The following is a 13848-nucleotide window of genomic DNA, read 5'->3' as shown; positions in this document are numbered from 1 at the left end:
TTGTTGATGGCCTTCTTTCTGGCACAACCTTTTGTTTTTCTTCTGGAATCAATGGCGTCTCTGTCTCTTCTCTTTTTCCTCTTCCTCCTTAGAAATCCTGTCTCTTGAATCCTGTCTTCCTCTCTTGTTGTTTTTTTTTTCCTACCTTGTTCTGTTCTAGCACATTCTACTGTAGCTTACTATGGAAAAGAGCATCCATGATACATTTTCTTCAGTCCTTGCAAGCTCTGAAATCTCTTCATTTTAAACTTATAACTTGATTGACAGTTTGGATTCAAAATTCTATGTTGAAAGTGATTTTCCCTCAAAATTTTGATATGACCAATTCATTGCTTCCATATCCCCGTTGTTGCAGCTGAGAAATCCAGGCCCATTTTGATTCTTTGTTATGTAACATGTATTTTCTTACATGAATATATAGCCAAATACAATTTTATGTATAATATATGTATGAACATACATCATATATAAAAATGTTTCATTCTGAAATATTTTAAAAACTATGGAAAAGTCATAGAAATAGTACAAATAATTCTTGTACATCCCTCACTCAGATTCTAGATTTTTTAAATTATTTTCTTAGACATTTACTCTATTTTTCCTATTTTTTTTTTTTTTTTGGAACACCTGTTAGTGGGATATTGGATATCCTGGGTCAATGCTCAAATTTTCTTTTCTCTTCCATTTTCCTGTTTTGGTGTTTTTCATCCACTTCCTGGTAGATTTTGTTTTATCTTTTATCACCTCTATTACTTTCTTATTTCAGTTAGTTAAATTTTTTTTTAATTCCAAGGATTTTCTGGTTCTTTGACTGTTTCTTTGCTCTAGCAATCTGTTCTTACTGTTGTTTATCAGATGTGCTATCTTAATATCGTCGCTTATTTCCCTAATGTTATTTTTTTATATCTTCTGTTACTATGTTATTAGCTATTTCTAAAAAAGGTATCTCTGCTTGTTTGAGTTGATCTGTCTGTTTCAAGTGAGAGGCTGTATCTGTTAGGATCCTGGCAGGTAATAGCTGGCTCACTTAGGAAGAGATGTTTGCGGGGTTAAGGGTGAACAACAAGGGATGGTGAAAAAGCAGAAGTTTATAGCAGCAAAGAGCAGTTACTGCCCCTTGCCCCAAAGGGCTATGGAGGGAGACATTACTGGGACCTGGAGAGAGCACTGGTTAGTCATAGCTGGAGGAGAGGGTTGCCTAAAAGTTGTTACTAAAAAAAAAAATCATTACTATATTTTTTTTCTTGAGCTCGATATATATTTTTTTCTCATTAAAGGTTCAAAACCAAAAGCAATTTCTCTTTGCAGCAAATATACATTAAAATAGAGTCTCTGTACAGCCAAGGGCTCTGGGCCCTGGCTTGCCCCATGTCCCTGCCCCCTCCCTGGCCAAACCCAAAAATAAATACAGCGTTATTGCTCTGCAGGGCATAGAGGCAGTGCGCTCCCTGCCCCCTGAAGAGGCTGGGGGGGGAGCTGATGGGGGAGTCCTGGCCACCCCAGGGGTCCAGGGGCTGGAGCCTGCTTGGAGTTACTGCTTCAAGGGAGGGCAGTAATGCCCAATGCAAATGATGAGGAGAGGAGCGAAGGGAGCGGGGGCTTTGCTCTCCAAATCCCACTCTTCCAGAGAGGAAGTCAGATTAAGCAGCAGCAAAAGCATCACCCACTGGGAGACTGGCTTCCACCCCCTTCCCTCCCCGAGATCAGGCTTCTGCCCCCTCCCACGTCCCCTGCCGCCCCCTATGGCTTCCGCAAGGCCACCTACACTCTCGGGGCACGTTATGGCTTGCGAGGGGCAGCACTGTGCCCAGAGCCTGGACACGCACATTCCCAGCTTCTAACACCCTCTAGGATGGGGGAGGGGAGGGCATAGGGCCTGCTCCCAGGGGCTGATGGTGTTGCCCTGGCCCTGCCAGCAGGCTGTGGCACTGCCCAGACCCCGGCTCTGCCCATTCGGGGCTGACTCCATTGTGGGAGGGTCCTGCCAGCACCCCCACCCGTGCCCACCCCTTGCCTCAGTCCATCATGGCCTTGAGCATCTCCAAGAACAGTTTGTGCATGGGCACCTTTCCCTCCAGCTTCACTGCATAGAAATGGGCCAGCACTTTGCCCGCTGTCTGGCGAAGGAGCGGTAACGTGAGCAGCAGCCTGCCTGCCCGCCGCCGCTCAGCACCCGCTCCGGGCCCGCGCGCCAGCTTCAGACTCCAGCCGGGCTTCGTGTAGAGCTGCTCGCAGCCGCTCCGCAGAGGGTAGCCACGGCCGGGAGGCGTCCGTCAGGGCCCGCTGGGTCGGGCGCGGCACACAGCTTCTCGGGCTCAACCACCGGCAGGCGGGACACCAGTGCACTCACTGGGGCTGCCTTCCGAGGGCCTCCCGCCACTGCCAGAGGACCAGCGGGGAAGGGGCCCGGGACGGGCAGTGGGTCCACCTCGGGCCGCCGCTTGTACCTCTGTCGCCCACCCCGGACACGGTCCGGACGTCCCCCTCCTTGGGCACGCCCAGCCGCAGGCACCTGGTGAAGCGACAGGCCTGGCGGGCCTCGCGTCCCCGCTGGGTGATCTGCACTCGGAGGCCGGACGGCTGTGCCGGATGCTCCCCTGGATGGGCCTCTTGAAGAAGGCTTTGCAGGCCTCACAGGATGCCACCCCACAGTGGCAGCCGGAGGCCACACCCCCACAGACCAGGCGGAGGCGTCTGGGCAGGGAGCTGAGCGCCAGCTTCCCGCCACCCTGCTCGCCAGGCCCAGGCCCCACCCTCCTCCTCTTCGTGGCCTGGGAGGCGGCGGGTGGGAGCTGGGCCAGGGGCCTCAGTCTCCGGGAACCCTGTGGGCTGTCAGGGCTGGCCGGCTCTGCCTTGACGTAGAGAGGCTCAACGCCCACCACCTGGGGGGCATGGCGCTGGTCGCCTGGGGCTCCGGCAGGGCGGGCGGGCGGGCATGGGGGCCGAGCGGCCAGGAGAGCCGGGGTGAGCTGGGGTCCTCCGCCGCCGCCGAGATGCGTCCCCTCCCTCCGCGGCGCCCCGGCGGCTTGTAGGACACGAAAACCTACTATATTGTCTAATAAGGGAATGCTGCTACTGATACAGCCTGCAGCCCAGCAGAGAGGGAGATTTGACTCCACCTGCCTTCTCTGGCTGATGTCTCCCCCCAGTCACCGAATCCACACGGGAGACAGAATTCAGGAGCCTGGGAGGTGGTCTCCAGGTCGCGGCCTCCTGGGTCACACCGCAGTGTAGAGCAGGAAGCGGGTGGCTCTGGAGAGGGTTCTAGAGGGACAAGTGGCAAGTATCTAGCACTAAGCCTCCTTAAAATCTTAATGATCCTTCGCTTTGCACTTGCCTAGAAATTCATGAGTCTGAACACTATATGGTACAATGAAAAAATACTGCTTTGTAGTTACCCTATAGGTGGCTCATCATTGTATAGTGTTTTGGTCACTTCTTTGTCATTTAAAACGAGGAGTGGTGTTACTGTTTCTAACATGGCGTTCTATACCTGGTGGGGATATATGTACATTCATCACCTCTTGTTCTGCTCATTCTCTGGCAAAAGTGCTCATATACTGAAATTGCAAAGCAGGGGAGGGAAAGAAAGGAAGGGGATGAATTACCCACCCTTCAGTGATTGAGAGTTGGCTGCACCAGACGCGACCAAAAGAAATCTGCCCCGCGTCCATTTGAATCAAACATATTTATAACTCAGTCCTTTACGTTTGTAACTTAACAACTGAATTAGTTCCATTTAACTGACAGCAGATGGTGTGTGATTATTGCCTTCCTAAAAATAATAATTAAAAAAAGCCCGTCAATACTTGTTAAATATGGATTAAGCCAAGGGTTACTGCGACTGCTTGGGTTTTCATTAATACAGTTCATTCCATCTGAATTTGGCAATTAAAATGTGTGGAAATCACACAGATTACACATGCATTGTGCATCTTGGCATCTCCGCTTCAAAATGAAGAAGTTGCAGAGTGTATTCCTCCTGGAAATGGAACTTATTTTTGCTATTTAAGTTAGAAAATAAAATTGTCCCTGTGTAGACATAGGCGGTAGTTTGCATATTTTAAGAGTGATTATGTTGCTAGGATGCTGTCCTCCAGCTCGGGGGCCGAGGAGGGTTTGCAGCCTGTGCATCTGGCCCGCATCCTCTCCGGTGGAAAGGAAGGCAGCTCCAGGCTACGGCAAACACGGACTCGCTTACCATCCAAGCAGCAGCTTGAATGTAAATGATATCTTCAACTCTTTAGAAACTGTAACCATGTTTTCTTTAAAGGTAAATTATTATCCAGCAGGTGTGTCATCCAGTTCAGAAGAATCGAAGTTCCTTTTTAAAACTGACTCTTTGGGTTGAAACTGTAGTAACTGTCCTATCGTTTGGACATTTTCAAGATGAAATGGATGTTTGATGGACTGAAACCTGGTGCACTGTATGTTGTAGGAAAAACAATGCAAGTCATTTTTTCTCAGCCTTGAGGGATTTTGTGTGTGAGTGTGTGTGTGTGTGTGTTTAATGAGAGTTGACTTTTTAGAGAGTTTGGTTGTTACTGTTTTCAGGACTTTGCCTCGCCTTTCATCTTCATGATGTTTTTTCGGGAAATCTCTGTTTCAGGCGTGGAGCAGGGGTGGTCCGCACTGAAGCTCCCTTTCCTCCCTCCAGGGCTCAATTGATCTTTCTGCTCAGTGGATCCATCACTTCCTGCTCAGCTCCTGAGAGATCATCACTCATTTTTCCTCCTGACTGGCTGAGATGCCTCTTTCTTCAATTTAGAAAAACAACTTTTGCCAGTGATTTATTTTTTTAAAGAAAGTTTTTAGAAGGAGTGTGTGTGGTCTGTTAACACCCTGAGGTTCAAGAACAGAATAGGACATATCGGAATGGGAACAGATACAGAAAAAAATACAGGACGGCTGTAAAGGCAGATGAACTTTGTAATTTGAAGGAAATTTCCAAAGAAGCAGGACAGAAATCCCCATGGTCCCTCATCTAAAGCTGGTCTGACACAAATTAGGGAACATAATACGTTGAACTGTATATAGTTTTTGTAGAAAACCAGCAACTGCATATCAGCAACTTTATTTGATACAACATGATAGTTTAAATTTTTTTTTTAATTAGAATGAACAGGCCTTGGTAACTTACTGTTTTTGGTGGTGAAACAGGAAGGAGTTAAGTGACTTTGATCAATGTTGATCTTTGGTATTTATCTTGGATTTAAATTCATGGTCATTAACATCAATAAAGACAATAGCTAACGCATAATAACATTGTTTCAGGCACAATTCTATGCTGTGTATGTATCTCTTTATCTTTCTCTTTATTCATCTATCTAATCATTGACTCCTCTAGTCTTTGAGAAAGTATTATTATTATTCTTGTTTTACGGAGGGTCAGAGAGGGGTTAGCTAATTCGCCCAAATCATGTAGGTGAAAGCTGGTGGAAGCCAGGTTCTCACTTATGCTCTCTGGCTCCAGAGTCCGGCCCCTAAGCCCCATGTCGTCTCCCAGTGGGCTCTGAATCCCACCCCCATCATATACTTGTCCCTGGTGCACTTCATCTCTCCTCCTCTCCAGTGGGACTATTTAAACATCTCTCTCCTGGAGCCTCCAGTACCTCCTCTCCTATGCGCATTCTCAGCTCATGACTGCTTTCTAGATCGCTAAGAAAACCGAAGTAATCCGAAGAGAATTTGTGTATGCTCCAGCACTGTTAACACCCTGCCCTCCTAAATCCGCATCTGTGTTTATACTCTGCCACCTCTCCAGTGACTGTGGATCAGCTGTCCCACTTCAACTGGCCCCGGACACTACAGGATGCCCGCCTTGATCCACACAGCGACACTCCTGCGACAGGTTGCTGCTCTTTGGCATCGTTAATTTGACCTTTCTTCTGGGTTAGTCTCAAAGACATACAAGCATGTTTTCATTTCTCTCTTCTTAAAAAAAAGAAGCTATTACCTCACACCTTTTTAAAAATATATTTTTTTATTGAAGTACAGTCAATTCACAATGTTGTGTCAATTTCTGGTGTACAGCACAATGCTTCAGTCACATAGGAACATGTATTCGTTCTCATATTCTTTTCACCATGTTACTACAAGATACTGGATATGGTTCCCTGTGCTATACAGTATAAACTTGTTGTTTATCTATTTTATATATATATACTCACAGACATAGAAAACAAACTTATGGTCACCAGAGAGGGAAGAGGATGGGAAGAGATAGATTGAGAGTTTGAGATTTGCAGATACTAACCTCATACCTTTTTTTTTTCAGTTGCTCTCTCACTTTCTTCCCCACTATGATAAAACTCTCAGAAAGAGTTACCTATAATCACTTCCCCAAATGCCTCTCCTCCCCATTCAGTTTTGAACTCTGAGTAAGCGCTTGTCTGCAGCTCCCGACAAAGTCACCAGTGACTTCCGCACTGGGGCCGTATCCCTCGGTTCCTTCTTTTCTCAGTCGATGTCTCCGCTGCATTTGGCGTCTTGAGTTCCTGCTTTGATTCAGTTTCTGGAAGGCCACGCTGTCCTGGCTTTCTCCCTGCCTTCCCGCTTGTTGCCTCTCTGCCACTTTTGTTCCTTATCTTTCTGACCTTGAAACGCTGGAGTGGTCCAGGATTCAGTTTCTTTTTCTCTTTACACTAACCTCAGGGCTTCCATCCTTTCTCATGCCTTTCAATATTGTTTGTATCAGCTTTTCTCGGGGGCCGTTTCAGATCCCATTGGACTACCTTTTGTTTCAGCTCTGCATTGCCTTCAACCTGCACATCTGCATCTTTTGTTTTGGGCTCCCTGCATGCCGTAGACTGTGTCCTCATAAAATTCATATGTTGAAACCAAATCCCCAAGATCTGGGAGATGAACAGGTCATGGTGAGTGAAGTTGGTGCCCTTATAAAGAAGATCTCAGATGGCTTCCTTATCTCTTCTTCATGTGAGGGCACGGAGACCATGGCTGCCTGTGGACCAGGAAATGAGCCCTCACCGGACACTCAATGTGCCGACACGTTTGGCTTGGACCTCTCAGCCTCTGGAACTAGGAGAAATAAGTTCTGATCGTAAGCCACCCAGTCTAGTGTTTTGTTACGGAAGTCCAAATGGACTGAGACATCGCCACCTGGAGACCTCTCTGCTTGTGGGACCCACCCCCATTTGTGCAACCCGGGCTTAACACCACCAGGGCATGAGGTCCAGCAGATAAATTCTCTCCTCTTTTCCACTTTTTGGTTCTCCTATCATGGCCAATTTTGCTATTCCATCCCCTGGAGCTTTAGTTTTCATTACTACTTCACAATTCTTCTAAGAAAGGGAGCAAGCAACGAATATCCTTCCCCTTTTCCTGTCAATACTCTGAACATAGCCTTGACAAAAATCCATCTCTTCATTGGATTCCAGAGCCGTCCACAACAACACTGTCGTACGATCTTACTTCAGGTCAGATGCTCTGTATCTATCTACTGCATTAAATTGTACTTGCTGTATACCTTTGGATTGTCTCATAAGCAATTTCTCCCTTTCTGTAATGTACCCGCACATAATAAATGAGGGCTTTCTTTTTCTTTACTAATTTTACTCCCTACTTTCTGGCGAAACAGTTACAGTTATCTCGCCTTCCATCTAGGTGCTATTCCAACTTCTAAAAATGATTTGATCTTCTCTTTACCTTAGTCTGTGAATCTTTCTAATTTCTCCCAGCCCTCCTTGCTTTTGTTAATCACCTGCCTCGAACATACCTTTCTGTGTCTTGCGGTGAAAGTCTCTGACCTGTACTTTCTCACCCCAACCCCATATCATACACGTCTTATGTTCTCTGACTCAGAACTACAGTTGAATAAAATCCAAAGACCTCTGAACACAAGCCTTTAAAAGGCTGAAGCAAAAGTAGCTCAAAAGAGAGAAGAGAATGGTGAATGGCGTGAGAAACACCAGATGTGTCTTTGTTTGCCACTAAAGAGCAAAAACAGAAGGAAAAAAAAAACACCTTTATTTTCACTCAGACATCTTCCTGTTCTCTTTCAAACTTTGGCAGCTCCCTTCCATGAAGTTTTGTACTAATAGCAAGCAGCCTGTCCTCTGGCTCCATTCCTCCCACTCCTACCTCTGCATTCTCGCTGAAGGATAAAGGGTGAAGGGCAAGTACAAAAGCAAATGTCAAGAAATCATGCATCACTAAGATTCAGTCAAAACATTCGGCGTATCTCAGGTCTGATTTGTTTGTGTCGCTTCTGCCTTTAAGCTTCCAATGCCGGGTCTTTGGGGTGTCATCTGGAGGGATGCAAGTTCTGGTCATTTTTAGGTAACAGAAGTAGCGTGATCCAAGTTCCACTTTTGTTCTAAACACAAACACATATGGACTCCCACGCAGTCAGTTTTCTTTTTTATAATCACGTATTTCCTGAACTGGTCACCTTCACGTCAGACTGCCCATCCTCGTTGCCATCTTGTTCGTACTACTTTCATCATTCCGTGATCTAATTCCTTCTCTCTGTGATCATTATTATTTGGTGCCACTCTTCTCTCGCTGTCTTTGTCAAAAGCTGGCTCCCCAAACATTACAACAAAAGCTTTTGATAAGACAGATTTGTCGCTGAATTTATTGCTTACCACCGCAAGGGGGAAGGCCACCTCGTCTATTGAGTATACAATAGCATCGTGTCTAAAAAAGCCAATGAATTGGAAATTGGAAATTTGGGTGAAGGCAGGTCTTTCAGTGCAAGGACTTGGGTAACAATCATGATATAATAGTTCAGGCTGATTAGACACAGCAAGGTGAAGATTTTGAGGCAGAAATTCAAAGAATCTTATGGTGCAAACCCAAGACAGTCCTGGAAGAGTCACGCATTGCTAATGAAGACAGTAGAAGATGGTAGAGCCGTGTTAAGGAAGAGGGTAGGATGTGGCTCTGATTTGGACACCCAGGCTGAGTGATGGGGTTGACAGTTTTGGTTCTCACCGTCAACCTCCTATATATCCTTGGAGAACTAAAGTGCCTAAAAATAAATGTGCTTTTTCTGACAGCCTCATCATGAACAGAAAGATTATTTTCTATCCAGAAGTGGAATTGCTGGGTTAATTTTTTTTGGATACAGATTGAAAATGTTTTTTTTAAAGCTCAGTATAAGACATTAAATTAGGAACCTGATTCTGTCATCTGAATTATTCGCTATTCTACACAGCTTCTAGTTATTGGGAAAATGTCTTCAGAAGTCCCTCAACCAAGCCATTGGTGAGGTCGAAGCAGAGGACAGTAGTGTGCAGTTAATTACCTACCTGCTTTCACTTTGTCATCATGTATTTTGGAATTATTGGCAACTTTTTTTTTAACAAGCACTGAATTGTAAATAACTGGAATTACATCAAACACACATTTTCCCAGAGAAATCCCAGTAACATCAGAGGTTACTGAAGAAGCAGATGAAAACAGAGCTGCTTTCTTTCTTAATGGCTCACATACTTTCTTTGAACTATTCTAAAATCATTTCCTGGATAGGTATCAAATCCGAGCCTGCAATTTGCAGAGTCCCCGTTGCTTATTCTCTGTGAATACTTTCCCTGTGAGCTCACTCTGTTGTGCACTGGGATACATTGATGAAGAAGATCTTAACCCTGTCTGTTCTACCGGGGAGCAGACACATGGACCATTACAATGCACTCTGATAATTGGCATGGAATTCATACGAGGCAGGGTTTCACTTGTGTGGTGGCTGTATTCAGGAATCTACCAGCCTTGAGACTTGGCACAGATGACTGACTGGGATGTCTTCCTTGGGTTGTCCCAAGGAAGATCTGAACTGGTTTAGGGGCACTAAGTATGTTGCTGCCATCTACCAGATGGGTGCAGAGCTAAACTTATGGATGAATGGAAGTCTTAGACTTACATGGAGTGAACAGAAAAGTAAAAGTATAGACTGATCCATTTTAATTAAAAAAAAACTCACAGTGATAGTGGTTCTGAATTCTACGACCAGAGTCCATGCATACCTTGGAGATGTAGATTCAGTTTGAGAGCACTGCTATAAAGTTATTATCGCAATAAAGTGAGTCAGATGAATTTTTTGGTTTCCCAGTGTGGAAGATATGTTTATATAATATTATAGTCTATTGAGTATACAATAGCATCGTGTCTAAAAAAGCCAATGAATATACCTTTACTAAAAAAAAAAAAGACTTCATTGCTAAAAAGGTCTAACCATCATCTGAGCCTTCAGTGAGTTGTAATCTTTTTCTAATAGTAACTTCCAAGAGCAGTGATCACAGACCACCATAACAAATGTAATAGTAACAACAGCATTTAAAATATTGTGAGATTTACCAAAATGTGACAGAGACACGAAGTGAGCAAATGTTGTTGGAAAAATGGTGCTGATAAACTTGCTTGACCCAGGGTTGCCAGGAACCTTCATTATATTAAAAAAAAATTTGCAGTATTTGCAAACTGCAGTAAAGCAAAGGGCAATAAAACAAGGTCTCCCCATATGGATTTTCTGTTTGAGTTAAACAAATGGGACAGATAAGGAAAGTGAAAACATTTTGATATTAAGAGAACTGTTCAAACGTCCCATTTCAGAACCCAGATTTTCAGTACTAACAGACTTTCCCTATCGCAATAATTATTCTTTCTTTAGATTAGGTTTTATATCGTGCTTTTAGCTGCATTATGTAACGTGAAAGTTTAAACTTATTCTATCTTTTTGTTTTAAAATTTATTTATTAATATTTGATAAGTGTTAAAAATTACACAAGGTAAGAGAAGATTATCCATAATCTATCATTTGGAGGAAATACTGAAAGATAGAAATGAGAATCTCACTTCTGCCCATGATACCACCTGAAGGGGTGGCAGCTACTTATAGTCTTGTTAATATCCTTCTGAATGAAGCGTTGTCTCAGTTCCGGACGAATTCTGAATATGGGTTGAGTCCATTACAATACATCCTTTACAGAATAAATTTGTATGCGCTTCTTGGAGTATTTACTGTTATTCCCATGAAGCTGGGACAAGGCCTTAATTAGCTCTTTGTGCCTTGGCGGCCCTGCCCATAACTAGACTTAAACCCCAGCCTACCCTGGCTGTGGATGGGCTGGGCTTGATAAAAGAAATTATGCACCATAGAAGTTGCAAGAATCAGGTGTATGTGTACACCATCCAGAGCCTAAGGAGAACCCCAGGGCTGGATTGTGAGGGTACCAGGAGGTTAGGCTGAATTAGCAATAATTCATGGACTTGGGAGAACTTCTTCACAGCACAGGATTTTAAACCCCAGTAAAGAGTCCAGGGGATGAGGGGGAACTCATTTCTGGATGGCTCTTATAAGCCTAGAGAAAGTGATGGGCAGAGGCAAGTGAAGTGGATGTGCCTGAGTTTTCTGGGCAGAGGGTAGAGCTGAGGGACACACACTAGAGGCAAGTGGGGAAGCCCGGAGGATCCATCATGAACCAAGACCATGAGGGGGATGCGCTGGTGAACTTGACACCAGCATCACCAAGTTCAGTGGTGACTCTGCTCAGTAGGCTAGAGCTTTTGATAGGATAGGTGGTCAAAGAATTGGGCTCATAAGAATCCAGGGGGATGATGGGGCCTTGGATCAGGTGGTGGGTTCTAATTGCCAGAAGCCAGGAGGCTGTAACTCAGGATCATAATGATCCTCAAGGTCAGAGGGGCAGCCAAATGGCCTTGACCCACAGGGAGTTGTGGATATGGTTATCAGCGTTTGGCATCCTAAGGGGAACCACAGATGCACAACCATTGAAGGGGCTGCTTCACATTTACCAGTAGAAAAGGGGAAAATGGAGAAGCAGAAGGTTGAGGGCTGCTAGCCCGACAAGCTTGCTCAGTTCTTGGACTCATGCCAAATTTCTTGGTGTCAATAGGCTCTATTTTTTAGAGGAATTTTAGGTTTACAGAGAATTGTACATTGCACAGGAAGTACAGAGAGTTCTGACATAGCCCCTCTCCCCTGCCCCACCCCCACAGTTTCTCCGGTTGTTTGCATCCTGCATTGGTCTGGTATGTTTGTTACAATTGATGGACCAACACTGACATTATTATTAGCTAAGATCTGTGGTCTACATTAGGGTTCACTTTGTTGTGCAGGTCTGTGGGTTTTAACAAATGTGTAACATCACATATCTACTGTTACAGCAGCACATAGAGCAATTTCAACACCCTAAAAATTCTGTGCCCATCAGTTACTTCTTTCTTTGGAAACCCTGGCAACTACTTATCTTTTCACTATCTCTATAGTTTTGCCTTTACTAAAATGCCAAGCAGTTGGAATCAAGCAATGTATAGCTTTCAGACATATGTCTTTTACTTAGAATAAGCATTTAATTTCCTCTGTGTTTTCATAGCTTATTTCCTCTTATCACTAAAATGCTATTCCATTGTATGGATGTATTACGATTTGTTTATTTGTTCAACTATTGAAGGACATCTTGATAATTTCCAGTTTTTGGTGATTATAAATAAAGTGCTATAAATATTTATGTGAACACGTTGTGGATACAGTTTTCAAACAATTTGGCTAAATACCAAGGAGTGTGACTGCAGGATCACAAGGTAGAGTATGTTTAGTTTTGTAAGAAACTGCTAAACTGTCTTCCAAAGTGACTGTACCATTTTGCATTACCATCAACAGGAGATGCGGGTCCTGCTTTTTTTGGGATTTTTGCCATTTTAATAAGAGTGTAGTATCGTATCATTGTTTTAACATGTGATTCCCTGAACACATTATGTTGAGCATCTTTTCATATGCTTATTTGCCATCTGTATATCTGTTTAGTTGAGGTATCTGTTCACATTTTTTGCTCATTAAATTTTTTTTTCTAGCTTTTGGAGATACAATTGACATACAACTGTGCAAATTGAAGGTGTACAACTGTGTTGCTTTGATACACTTACTATTGAAAAATGATCACCACCATAGTGTAGGCCAACACCTCTGTTCCATCATATATCATTTATTTTTTGTGGTGAGAACATTTAAGATCCATTCTTAACAACTTTCAAGTATTATTAATGCAGCCTTATTAAGCACAATCACCATGTTGTACATCAGATCACAATAATTTATTCATTTTTTAAGTGGAAGTTTGTACACTTTGATCAATTTCTCCCCGTCTCCCCCTTTCCAGTCCCTGGTAACCACCATTGTACTCCCTATTTCTATGAACTCAGCTTTTTTAGATTCTACATGTAAGTTATGTACAGTACTTGTCTTTGTCTGTCTGGCTTACTTAGCATAATGCTCTCAAGGTCCATCCATGTCATCACAAATGGCACCATTTCCTTCTTTCTCATGGCTGAGTAGCACTCCATTGTGTACATATACCACATCTTCTTTATCCATTTATCTGTTGACAGATGCTTGGGTTACTTCTATATCTTGACTGCTGTAAACAATGTTGCAATGAAAATGGAATCCAGATATGTTTTCAATATCCTGTTTTCATTTCCTATTGGATATATTCTCAGAAATGGGATTATGGGATCATATTGTATAGTCATTTTTTTCTATCTTGAGTTCTAATCCAAGTTGCATCATTTAACGGTCATGTGATCTTGGACAACTGAGTAATATTTATCTTCAAGGAGAAGTAGGGAACAGTGCACGGTGTGTTTTGGACATGATGAGACGATGTGTATAATGCACCCAGTCTGGCGTTAGGGCGCTGAATCTGTAAGACTTTTCCCCCTTCCTCAATAAACCAGATAAAAACAAGCCTGGTTGCTATCATTACCAGGTTATTTTCTTCCCCTTTTGGCATATGTAGAGAAAAAGTGATAAAGAAATTACTAGTTGAATATAATTTTATCTTTTGGCAACAAAATAAAATCTTGGTTTAT

At 43.6% G+C, this 13848-nt stretch overlaps 1 pseudogene; it reads right to left on the bottom strand.

Annotated features, from left to right (window-relative positions):
* Window positions 1-2015: 2015 nt before the first annotated feature.
* LOC102527229 (steroid hormone receptor ERR1-like) lies at window positions 2016-5869 on the bottom strand (annotated as a pseudogene).
* Window positions 5870-13848: the final 7979 nt, after the last annotated feature.

Source organism: Vicugna pacos, chromosome 35 (assembly GCF_048564905.1).
Source record: "Vicugna pacos chromosome 35, VicPac4, whole genome shotgun sequence".
Lineage (NCBI taxonomy): Eukaryota > Metazoa > Chordata > Mammalia > Artiodactyla > Camelidae > Vicugna > Vicugna pacos.
This window is presented reverse-complemented; position numbering and strand designations above follow the sequence as displayed.